Source organism: Lampetra fluviatilis, chromosome 32, assembly GCF_964198595.1.
Source record: "Lampetra fluviatilis chromosome 32, kcLamFluv1.1, whole genome shotgun sequence".
Classification (NCBI taxonomy): Eukaryota; Metazoa; Chordata; class Hyperoartia; order Petromyzontiformes; family Petromyzontidae; genus Lampetra; species Lampetra fluviatilis.
The window spans coordinates 2,531,968-2,545,063 of NC_136306.1; the positions used below are offsets into that span (position 1 = coordinate 2,531,968).

The following is a 13,096-nucleotide window of genomic DNA, read 5'->3' on the forward strand; positions in this document are numbered from 1 at the left end:
CCTTGACATAGACATTGCCCATCTGAGTCGGCCAGCCACCCCTGGGAACAACTATTTTTGCTGCGGCTCAGATACGCCCTTAAACGTGTATTTGAGTTGGATCACATTGCCACAGACTGTGGAATTAGAGGCTTAAGGTACCTGCAACACGCAATGTCTGGAGATCAATCAACCCATGCTCAAAGGTGTGCAAGTCCGACGTCATTTTGCAATGCAACTGTTGTGTCAAAGGAAATACGACGCATGGCTTAAACCGAAACCTTCGGCCGTGAAATAAAATATTGGCAATTGTAATAAAAGTGTGTTCGTGGTTCCATGTGCACGTGTGTATTTTTGCGCTGCACTATCCCGGTTCGATTTCCACTCATGGCCAACACCAGTGACGATAATCTGGACCGGTCCTGGGCCTTGCCTAGGTCGACTCAGCCTCATATGAGCACCTGGTTTGGTGTGTAAAGATCAAAACTGGGGAGACAAAGCCAGGCGGGCGTGGTGCTGGCCAGCCATTCCTACTGCCAGAGATGCTCGCTAACAGCACTTTCCCCAACGGTCTGTTAAGCCTATACGGGGGATCTTTGTGCGTACACTTTCTTTGTTACCATTCATTCCAAGTAAATTTGCTTCAGCCTTGGACAACACAACCCAAAGAAGCTTTTGTGAAGCATCGTGTGTTACTACAAACAGCTATACCACAACAGAGGCCAAAAATAAAACAAACTTCGCTGCTCACTTTAGAAATGTTCATGTATTTTTTTACTTAACTAGTGGGCTGGAAGTAGATGTGAGGTTTCTTGCTCTCCAAGATTTAATGGCATTACCTGATCCTTTCATTCACAGACAGGCGTTTTTGTCAGCACCGTATTCTATATGTTCGCATTGTTAAAATGTTTATTAGCGTGCAGTAGGAGAACGACAGCAGCTGTGGCATAAAGGATGAGCTCACAATTCCGTTTCAATTCTAGGATCAGACATTCACTTTTCTTCAAATGCAAGCCCAGAGAAAGCAGCTAATTGGTTCGCTGTGCATCACTTGGGTGCTTCGGCCCTGGATATGAAAACAAACACAAAACATCACAAGCTAGCTTAAGACCCGTTTCATGTTTTCATAACATTAAGGTCAAGAGGTCATCATGCACATTGATGCCACCACAGCTCGTCATCCCTACTACTATATGTAGCATACTATGTATCATAGTATCGACAAGGCTCGATTATTGTAACTCGCTACTCTACAGGATGTTTGGCAAAAAAACAAGCTGCAGCGTGTACACAATTCTTTGTCACGTGTTGTGATGGGTACGACAAGATCCGACCGCGTCCATCCAGCGCTCGCCAAGCTGCATTGGCTTCTGGTAGCCGAACGAATACGTTATAAGGTCGCACTCATTATAAGACCGCACACAAAGTGCTTGCCAGGAATGAACCACAATATCTTTCTGATCTCGTCAAGGAGCATATACCATCACACATACTCCGGTCATCCTTACAGCGGTTGTTGGCTGGCCACCGAACAAAGACGGTCACCGCATCGCGCAGCGCTTTCAGATGCGCTTCTGCAGCCATCTGGAACGCTCTTCCTTCGGATATTAGGAAGCGACTGGAGCTATGCCACCATATTCATAAAACATAGTCCAATACTGCAGAGCCTACGCCTGACCGTTCAGGTCCACGCTTACGGTCTCTCGACCAGCCGGACTTCCCCGTTCGCTGACCCCTCCGTCATCTGCCTCAGTGACCTGCCCGCATCGCTCCTGCACACGAGGCCCCCACTCCATGCCGCTTCCTCGTCCGGCTCACGATCACCATCCTCTCTTGCCTCGCTCTATTCTGAGCGAGTGCCCAAGTCGGTATGCCGTGTATGAGGGGCCAGCCTTCTCCCCCCTAACCCCCGACAGCAGAATGACATTTGAGGTCCTACAAAAGCAGTGTGCGTCTTACGACCCGTAGAGATATTGGAGTGAGTCAATCCAGAATCAAAGAATTGAGCATGCAACCAGAGTTAATTAACTCAATCTACATCAGTACCCAGCCATATACCTATATAATGTAGTTGGAAAATATTGCAAAATTTATAATGTAGAAATTGTTTTTTAGAAACAAGAGTTTAAGATAATATTTCGCCATTGCTACGAGTTACTATAGCAGTTTCACAGGTGTCACTGCATATTTTTAAGACCTCACTGTGTTCTCAGCAGACTGACTGTCGTCTAAATGCAGACGTGAACAACGTTACAATGTTTTATCAAAATGCTGGCTTCCATAGTCCAGGATGCTGGTGCAGACAAAGTGCTTTTATATAATTCGCTCGCAATGCAATTCACCTGCCGTGTTCTGAGGTAGCCAAGTTGAGCCACCATGCATACCCATGCCATGACTTCTGAGGTGAAGCTTGGACACCATTAATACACCTGCCTGGTGCCTAGATGGTAGTGATGGGCAGTACACTACCCTAAACCTGAACTACAACACCCTCAATATACCTCGTAAACTAATTTTTTTTTTTTACCAGGTAAGAGCTATATAGCCACAAATTATAGCTCAACATGGCTTATCACGTGGAAAGGTATAGCAGCCAAATACTTTAAACGTGTGAGAACGCGCAAACTCCAAATATACAAACGTCAGAGTCGGCATTGAACCCGCGGCCTCCTGTGCGCCAGGCGAGGGCATTAACATCTCCTAGCCGCCGTGATGATGATATGAGAGAGAGAGACGTAAACTCCAAATACACAGCAGGCGTCAGGGTCGAGATCGTACCCACTACCTCCTGTATACCGGGTGAGGTCGTTAACATCTCGCCACATATGCAGGAGTAGTAGTGATGAATTATCGTGAACACATGAACAGCATGAACCATGCAAGTGCTCACATGCTCAAGAGGGATCGCAGGTAACCTCCTTCTCGCCAACTCTGTGATATGTTCAGCAAATAACACCTTTCCACAACAGGGCAGCGTTAATAAAAGTATCACTTTAAAGAGGATGGGGCCCGATTCATTTGCGAGCAACGAATAAGGTAAATTGTGTATTTATATATATATATCTTTTTTGTAAGTGTAAATTTAATCGATTTGCCGAAATATTTTAGCTAGAACTGGATGCATATGCTCATTATAATAAGGTGCTTGGATAATCCTGTACAAGTTGTCCGTGCATCACCGATGCCGATAATAGACACGTGGCCATAACGTCAGCACGTTTGGTTTGGGCCTAAAAATAATAATTTCAGAACGTGCAGAGCTCACGATGTCAAAATCCCAACTCCTATTTACGCGCACGAATGTGATCGCTATGTAGGCCCCACATTATCGTGATAAATACCCCATATTGTAAAATGCAATTCTAAGCCGTGCTTAAACAGTATTGAGTACAGTGTGGTTTTCCAAATTGTGCGTATATTTATTTTGTATTTTCTCTTTGAAGAACAAGCTGGAAACGGGCTGCACTTAAAAAAAACATCAACCACTCAAACGACTCCTTGACAGATGCTTGGAAGAATAGAACCTTGTGGCCTATTCTGAGTTACAATCTGCCGCACCGGGAGTTATTCAACAAAAGCCTGTTCTGAACTTCGCGCAGGGATTTTTGGCCCAATTATATTGCTCTACAATGCTGCAAACAACCGCTTTGGCGCGGTCTCACTAAACCTCCAACCAATACTAAAAGACTACATATCAAACCCACGCGCATCGTACCGTTCCCAAAAGATCGATACGAGCACGCCTCAGACCAGTTTACACGGACAACAACACAACAAAAAATTTCCCAACAACTTGTATGCATGTACGTTGAAACCTTCTTTCACAACGTGCATATCCATCCGTGATAATCGTAGGTGCAGGGGAAGGACAACAAACTAAACACAAAAAGCAGTTCAAAAAGTTTTTGATGGCAAATATATATAGTAATTGCTACACCCACCATACGCGCATTCAGAGGTGTTTCATTTATATGTGGAAAACCGAGTCTTTTAAAGGAAACACGGACATTCTAATTATTAATAACTTCCAATAAACTGCACGTGAGACCCTATGTGATAATAAAAGCGGTGCTTTATGATGTGATCAATGGAAGCAGAGGAGAGTCTTTTGAGTGTATCCTGTGGGTCACAGTCCGTGTGTCAGTTTGATAACTTTGAAAGTGCCAGCTAAGCTTGAGAGTGATGCTGGTCAGCCTGGCCGAGCTCAGCCAAGCAGACCGCTGCCTTGGTCCAAATGCCACGGTTTTATTCACACAAATTCTGCTCTGTTGAAGCAAAGCAAGGTTGGGCTGTCCAGGGCCAGACACAAAACTGGCTCACAATCACGGAATTATCGTGAAAGGGTCCATTCCCTGAGTTTGGAAGCCATGTTTCAACACGCTGAGCTTTTTTTCTTCATGAAAACACAAATGGTTCACGTGCTGCAAAAGCTGTGCAATGCTCACAGGAAAACTCACGGGCTGTACGCTTGTGCGTTGGTCAATCAATGCAGACACGTGTCACCGAGAGTAACTAATAGAGAACATCGTAGTGAATATCACTATGGTATCACAATATTCAAGAAGGCAGTCGCTATGACTATCAGCATCAGCCATCAGCAATCGTCAATCTACTGTTGGGTGACAAATTTGCAAGCTACAATTAACGTATCATTATTGATATGTTACAACAATTAGTTTTGGGACTCGACCAGATTATACAGATCAGCAATATCAGGTCTTGTTACTGCTGTCAATATTTCAAAGTGAGGATGTAGCAAGAGAAACACAAGCAAATCATTTGCATGTTTACAGGTGTCTATTTGAAATGTGAAGCACTGCAAGCTCTTTGTTAAGATTGATACAAGTATTTAATGGCTAACCCACATCATGTACAGCCACTTACAATACAACGCAAATTCACTGGTGTATTCTGTATCCTGGTATATACACATATATATCATCCACAAAACACCATTGCACTGCTATGCAATTGTTGAAGCGGTATCATTCTTATAATAATCTCATAATCTCCAGAATATATCCACCGCTATGGTGAAATGACAGAGGCTCGGGTGGCTATGGTTCCCCCAAAATTAAATTGTCTGTCGGATGTCAGGTAGGGCACAGCTTTGTGCAGTACGATATTAAATCAGTACAATGCACTGCGCCAAAACAAATATTCAAAAACAGACATCAGGTCGCTTTCACCGTGCGAGCGAATTAATTCCCTCCCGTGCAGCTCGCAGTAGAATTGTGCTTCCAACTGGTACAATTTTCTCCCGGCAAAGTTGTTATGAAAATGACCGACCCAATATTGTGTGAATATATGCAAATGCATTACATCATGCAAATGCTGAAATGTGCGTATGTCATATTCACGTTAAATTGTAGTCCCCAAAAAGTGTAGTTCGCGTGGCATTGAACGTAAAGCCAAACAACAGTGTTCAGAATTCCATTTTTTTACAATGATTTTGCATTTTTCACAATCTCTGTCTGAATTGTTCCATGGGTTTCGGGGTAAATAACTATTAAGGTTATTTTCTCTTTACACTGGAACAACAGGGAAAAATAATGTGCTGTATTGTGGATGGATTTCCTCAATATACTTTAAGGATGCATCTTTCACATCTATTCTTTAGCCGTATGATTGAGCGGCTCATTCCACGCTGATCTGCCAAATCAGCCTCCCAACGCTGTACTGCGGTGACTTCAATTAAATGCAAACCCCATTTGCACACCAATGTGAGCACTTGCAACGAGTCTGAAAGCAACAAAATCCCTGCCAATAAAGAAACGTGTAAGCCTAGTATTCACGCTCAGTATTTGCCCCCTGAGCTACGCAGCCACCTGAGCCATATTTAAAATCGAGTAAAAAATGCATGAGTTGGTGCAGGGGTACGGAGGACAAGTGTCACCCACGCTCACAAATCTTCTCAACATTCCCTTCCTTCACTCCATTTCCACATTATTGCAACAAACAACGTAATAAATAAGCAGTAAAAGGTTTTAGAATAAGCGCATGAGTGACATGTTTGTCCAAAACCACGGCTGATGCCACGAGAGTGCTCTCGGCAACAATATCACCGGAGCTGGCTTTAAAATGCTCTCCAATTATTTACAAATGCATGCCTTCTCCTTCTCATAATCATCATCACCATCGGTTACAGGAGGTGGCTGCGTAACCCTCGGTGCTTACGTGCATGCCAGGACTTAGCCAGAACGATGGAAGATCCTAGGTGCAAATCTTGGGATTAACCCAAGAATAAACAATATTCTGAAGCATATGGTCATCAATGAGTAGACCAACATTTTTTGTGTGTTTGAAGTTTGTTATTCATTTGAGTTCCCTTATCACAGCTCTACAAAGACAAAATGTCTCTCACTCAAACGAGCATTGGCCTATTGCTGAGCCTGTAGTGGAAACAAGTAACTGTTGACTTGGCAGATCACTGCGGACTGTTGACAAATTGTTACTGATGTTATTCACCCACAAACAATGATGGGCTCAGTTGACCTCTCACTGGTATTTGAACTTGCAGCTTTCCAAATTGCAGTCAAATGTTCTTTGCACAATCGCGTGTGTATAATAATGCATGCAATAATAATTGACAGTACTTTGTCAATACACTGCTGGATGAAGGCCTCCCCACACTGTGTAACTTGTCGGAGTTGTTCGACCATACTTCACCACACTGGTCTAGCTTGGGTTCGAAAGGGTGGAGGCCCAGTACCAGTTACGGTATCACCTGTGACTGATGTTTGCCATGGCCGGAAATTTTACTCACGTTGCCCAGTTCATAGTATAGCGCACGAACCACTGCATATATATATAAAACATACCGCACTATATATTAGATATACAGCGCAGAGTTGATTGAACCAGCACGATGAAGCATTGTTCTCTTCGTTGCTGGGAGTAAGGTTAAACTGAACGCACCGTGGAAGCTTATTGTGGTGCCATTCCCTCATTTGACCTGTCATGAACCATCGCATTATTGCAGGATGTTCAAGAAATGATATTTCTTTGATATGTGCCTACAGCCTGATTGTACAATTTTCATGGAGCTTGGTGATAAAAGTGACGGTACAATGGGTATAATGGTTTCGCCTTTGGCTGGCACAGAACGAAAGGCCCTGTCGCACAAAATATTCTATCGCGTGTGACGCGATTCAGAGATATACTTCTATTAGCAGAAGCAGTGTGAACTGCAACTGGTTTTTTTTTGTGTGCGCTACAAATAAACTACGGTGGCAAATAAATCCCAGGATGGAGAAATTGAATCACCGTCCCTTTACCAAACTCATCCCGAGGTCATCTGACTGGATTATGACCATGCCACTGTCTTCGAAGCAGCCCCTTGATCACTCGATATATGCGAATGGCTCTAATTTATAAAGGGATGATCCAATCCATCATCTGTGACAAAGCCAATCCCTCATTTTTTTGCCCAAGCAGTGGAGGCAAGTTACAACGATGCCACAGAACGTTGCGAAGCAACAAGCAACCCTTCCAGGCCTCTCGGAAACAACGTGCAACGGCCCTTTAACGTTTTTCAAGATGCCGCACCATACATGCAGAACGATTAGGATAAATGATCCAGCATTCTTGATTGGTAACGACTTTAAAACCCACATTTTCTCGCAAGATCTTGCCACAGCTACAGTTTTTTTTGGTCGTATCCTTTACATATGTGAAAGAGGAAGCGGTCTGTTTTTATAATTGAGTTGTGGTTGATGAAATAATAATACTCGTCCTTTTATTTAACGAGGGGGGGGGGGGAAACTCAATAAGGCTCAGCACTCCTTTTTATGAGGAAGGCGTTGCTTTGGGTGATACTTGGGAAACATCTTAATGAGATAGGTAAGAGTACCAGGAGAGCACCGACAGATACGTGGGGATGACACTCACATATCGGTACACGTTGCTATTCTGCTGTTGGTGTAACAGTTAACGCACCAGGCTTTGCAATCTAGAGGTCATCGATTCCATTCCTGGCGCGGCACTTGGAAACAACGGTGCAATATCCGTAAATGTCCCCACCGCTTTCCAAATCGGCAGTATGAATGGATAAACCACAGCGAGTCGAGCGGCAGGTCACGTATTGGTAGGATAAAGTGTGGGTACGCCCACCTCTTCCAGGACATATCTGGACAGCTTGTAAAAACAGGCCAAAATACCCTTGAGAGCCTCTCTAGAGTTCTCTCGAAGGAGAAGCCCTTCCACCAGCCGTGACGTCGCAAGTATTTGCAGCATGGGGGCTTTTACGCATTATTCTAGGGAGGTCAAGCAACTCACTTTTCAGCGCTGCCATCCACTAGCCACGTCATAACCTTGCAGGTTGGGAGTCTTACACAAAGACGCCACGGTGCAAAGATGTTAACTACCTCTCCTGCTATACAGGAGATTGACGGGTTTGATCCTGACCCTGATGCCTGTAATAGTGTCGTTTGTGGTGTCTCTCTCCCCGTGGTCACGTTTATAATCAACGTGCATTTAGAGTTATTTGGTAGCTCTACATTCCCACGTGATAAGCCACTTCGTTGAGATATAATTTGTGGCCAAGTCGCTTCTGAAAAAGATCTATATAGCTCAGTGGGCCTTACCTGTTAAAATATGAAATAGTTTAGTGTAGTTTTTATAGGAAGTGATCTGTGAGATCAACCACCTCCATGCCCAACGTGCTGTGTGTATATCACTGGCGAATGAAACTGGGCATGGTAAGAATTGTGGAGCATCAAATCTAGAACGAATTGTGGATGCTTTAACTGATTTCACGGAATGCTTTTGTGTTTTTTTTATTCAGGCAACTGTTGGCGACTGAACTGAGTACGTCGACGTTTGTGAAAATGTGAAGTGGCTTTTTTCCCTTTTCTGGACACGTGGCTTTCAAACCCAAGATCTCAGCGGTGATGCCTCACAGCGCCCCAAGCTTAAGCCTCCTGTGCGATCCACTTGGCCACCTAAATGATGAACGGCATGTTTTTTTTTTATAAGATTCAATTTAATCTACATTTACTCTCGTGGTAGGCCTTTGAAATTAATTGTGTAGCATAAAAGCATTACTTTTCTTTTGTAAACAAATATTGTACACTACATGATTCTTAAACATGATGTCTGAAATTAAATTGGATTATAGAAAGGCTAAAACCTTGCCAAACTTACATTTGCAGATTTGCAGCAAAAATGCTATGCATTTATATATGTTTAAACCATCACAAATGTTGTATGTGGTTGTAACTCTTACAGTTGTTTAGATCTGTGGCGCCATTGATGGAGGCGACACGTTAAATAACCCCACGTGTGGCACAATTCTCAGCTGTACGATGAACATTTGCCTGGCTGTGAGGGGCAACTTCACTGACTGGGCGAACGTGATTGAATGAATGGAAATCTGCGCTTACGTCCCGAAGTAGACATTTCCATTGCGAACATCTTAGCACTGTGCAGCGTAGTACGAACCCGACGTACAGCAAACCGCCGCATACATAAAAATACGTGACGGCAGAAAAAAATGTGAAATATAAATAAAATGTTACCACAGTTGGACATTAACGACGACACTCTACAGAGACATGTACTACAGTTTAATGTGTTGGGCAATGATCCCGCTCGTTAGCGGGGAATGGCGTTGCGTTTTTGGAATGTTCTGACTCGCGCTGTAAAACACTACACAATAGAAGCCCATGGCGGCTATATGTTCATAATAGACGTTTTTTGGGTTAGATTGCGTAAATATAAATGCGTCGTTAAATCCGCCACCACCCGACACAGCCAATTAGTAAAGTTTGTCACGTAAACAGAACGTGCCATTGTGTTACTAGTACAGCACACCGGTGTGTTGGAGAGCAAATCCAGAACATTTACAATCCCAGTACGACGTTTCACCAGTAATTACAACTAGCATCATCAGGCAAACAGACAAATTTGTGGAGAAATCCTCCTGTTTCGTAAATGTTGTGGATTTACTCTCCAACACACCAGTGTGCTGTACTAGTAACGAATTGGCATGTTCTGTTGACATGACAACCCTTACTAATTGACTGTGTCGGGTGGTCGTCGGTTTAATGACACATTTATATTTACGTGATCTAACCCCAAAAAAACCTATATTATAGACGATATTGATCGCGAAAGCCAACGTGTTAAACGGGTATAGGTTGTTTTTATATTTCATATTCACACAAGCAAGAGAGCCTGGGAGATGTTATTTGGGAATTTTATGTTTAGAGTTTTCTTTTTTGAAGGCGGTTGCCGCAATGGCGTTGGCTGCTACGACCTATTGCTCTTGATATTAAACGCATTCGCACTGAGAGTTACGAGACATATTACTTTATTTTGTTGTAACACGGTAACAACTCACGCTAATATGAAGTATACTATAACTTAGAAGTATACTATAACTTTTCAGCATATTTTTTCTCAAAAACCTACACGCCAGCCCCCATGAAGCCTATTGCTGTCTGCACAGGAGCAATATTATTTCCAATAATAACTGTATTCAAAGCGTTTAAAGCTAACAGTACTTGTAAGGTAGGCAACTAGCAGATTGTGTGCGGTGGAGTAAAGCCCAGGTGCTTCAACCTCTCCAAATACGTCTGGGCAACTTGGAAGAGTAGGCCAAATACCCACTGGGAGAGTCTGCCTAGAGCTCCTTCTAGTGGAGGTTCTTCAATGAGCAGCGGTGGCAGCAAGCAATTTTAGTGCTGCACCTGTACCTTTTACTGCTGGTAATTTGGGTATAATTTATCGATGTCTATATTTGAAAACATGCCTTTGAAAAACTCAACATGCGACAAATGATTTATTGTTGTTTTTCACTCGTTACTTTCACCATAGATCAGTTAGTAAATCGTGTGCGAGCATTTGGTGGACGGCATCTTTCCATCGCAGGCCACACGGCTGTAGATTGTCAAACACAAAGAGCAGATGCCGCATTGTAAAATGCATTGGACCGTAATGAGGCTGCCTCTCACAGTGACGGTGCATCCCGTTTTAAGTCAGTATTGCGATAATCGCAATTCTTAAAAATGTTGTCTCTCCCCACAAAGTGAAAAAAAAAACGTAATAGAGTTACAAGTCTATTTGACATTGCGTTATGTATGAAAAAAAATCCCCTCATTGGTTGAATCTTGCTGGGTTAATGATGTATGAATTACATTATCCGAAAAAGTTGATGGAGCAGCGTGAAATATGTATGCAATTTTATGCAATGTCTTTGCAAAATTCCCTTTGTGAAAAAAAACATGTTTGGCTTAAAAAAAAAACCATCACCCAAAGCATTCCACGGTGCACACCGATGTCAGGCATGTTGCGAGGATGGATGCCAGGAGACCTCTCTCTTTTGATTAGCGAGAGCCATCATTTAATCTGAAGACAACCTTCCAGTTAAACTTGCCGTGGACACTTTTATGCGTTTCCCCATTGCCCATTACCGTATTTAGCCCAATCCGATATTCCGTGCGGCATAACCCTCATTCACGTATATTTTATTGGCCACGCGTCAATTGTGTCGTTCCCCCTTGCTTACATAGGCTGCTTGGCATATGCTATATCACAGACAAAAATGCACATGCAGTTTCACAGTAACGGACAGTTTCTCAGTGGTGCATATGCTGCAATATATTATCCAGCCTTCTGTATCATTCCCTACACGTATACAGATATGCATACATCCATTGTGTGTGTGTATAGAATCGAGTGCATGTGTTATCAACAGGACGTTCCATATGCTCTTGACATATGCCCTAGACTTGATATTTTATATGGGCTGAATGTACAGACACACCATGGGGTTGGGTTTTACATACACGTGTATATTGTTTGATAGATACTCCGATGTGTGTACAGATCAACAACACCAACAAGCCTCCTCTACATAACAGTGGGTTGATGTGCATCGCGTACGGATCATAGCGCACGCGATGCGTGTCAGTGCGTGCAGTGCGGCTGCCTGCAATACACTCAGCAGTTGGATTCGTCCTTGGCGGTAATTGCTCTGCTCTACATACGACATTCCCTGATACGATGCGAATGCGTCTTTGTGAGCCTTGAGAGGCGCGGTAAGTCGGTGGAATGCGACTCACCCACTCGGATGAGCAAAAAAAACAATAATCGAAAATGCAGCAAAGGCAGACAACAACAACAACAATAACAAAAAGCCACCCGCCCCCATCTCACGTTGCATCGAATTGAATGAATGGAATATTTAAACAGCAAAAGGATGAAAAGGAGTGAGGGGGGGGGGGAGAATTAAAAAAAAAGAAACAAGCCAATGATAGGCAGCTAATAATATTAGACGTGGCATTTGAAATGGCTATCGATTAACGCAGAGCCGGGAATGAATGGAAGGCGGCTAATGGGATGAAGATGAGAAGCATGAGGGTCACGGGGGGTGGGGGGGGCGCTCTGCCGGTGGGAAGTACAAATATGTGTTAGGGGTAGTATTCGCAGCTGTATTATTAATTCATAACACGTGAAATCACCAGAGTGATGGTGCCACAAAAACCCTCCACACCCCCCCGCGCTTAATGAACGTTCACCACCAGGTGAGTGAATTGTAAAGCGGGTTTTCCATGCTGAACCGCGCTCTATGGTTCGCTTACACCCAAACGGGCGATCAGGCGAAGGTGGAATGACTCCGCAAAACTCGGGCGGGGTTCGATTTAGCACGCGCGTGCGTGACCTCACAGTCGACGATCAGCAACAATCATCAGCAGCAGCAGCAGCCGGCGCGCGTGCGCGTCTTGAACACGTGATGAATATATCAACGTGCATCACCAACATCATCGACGCGCGAATACATCCGTAATAACGAAAGATTGTACCTTGATGGACATATGACATTACTGTTCGTATGCAGTCTGTGTGTGTATGAGAGAGAGAATACGTGTAAGCAGGGCAACTATATTTTACACGGCCGGGCATCAGACAGCCCTGCTCGATTGACTGCAGCCATCGGCTGTGCTCACTTCGCGGCCACGTTGACGCACGCGCTCACCATGCTTCCAATCAAGTTGTTCCGGTGTGCAGTAATTGCATATAAAGAGTGGGGGGGGGGGGGTATGCATTGTATTTCAAGATTGTGCATTTGCACGGGGTAATCACACGTGACGGTTCTCATTAAACTTTAAAGACA

The 13,096-nt window shown here is 43.8% G+C and overlaps 1 protein-coding gene across 3 annotated transcripts in view; it reads right to left on the reverse strand.

Annotated features, from left to right (window-relative positions):
- The window catches only part of KCND1 (potassium voltage-gated channel subfamily D member 1), a 482,697-nt gene that overhangs the window by 466,303 nt on the left and 3,298 nt on the right, over positions 1-13,096 (reverse strand). The window lies entirely within an intron of this gene.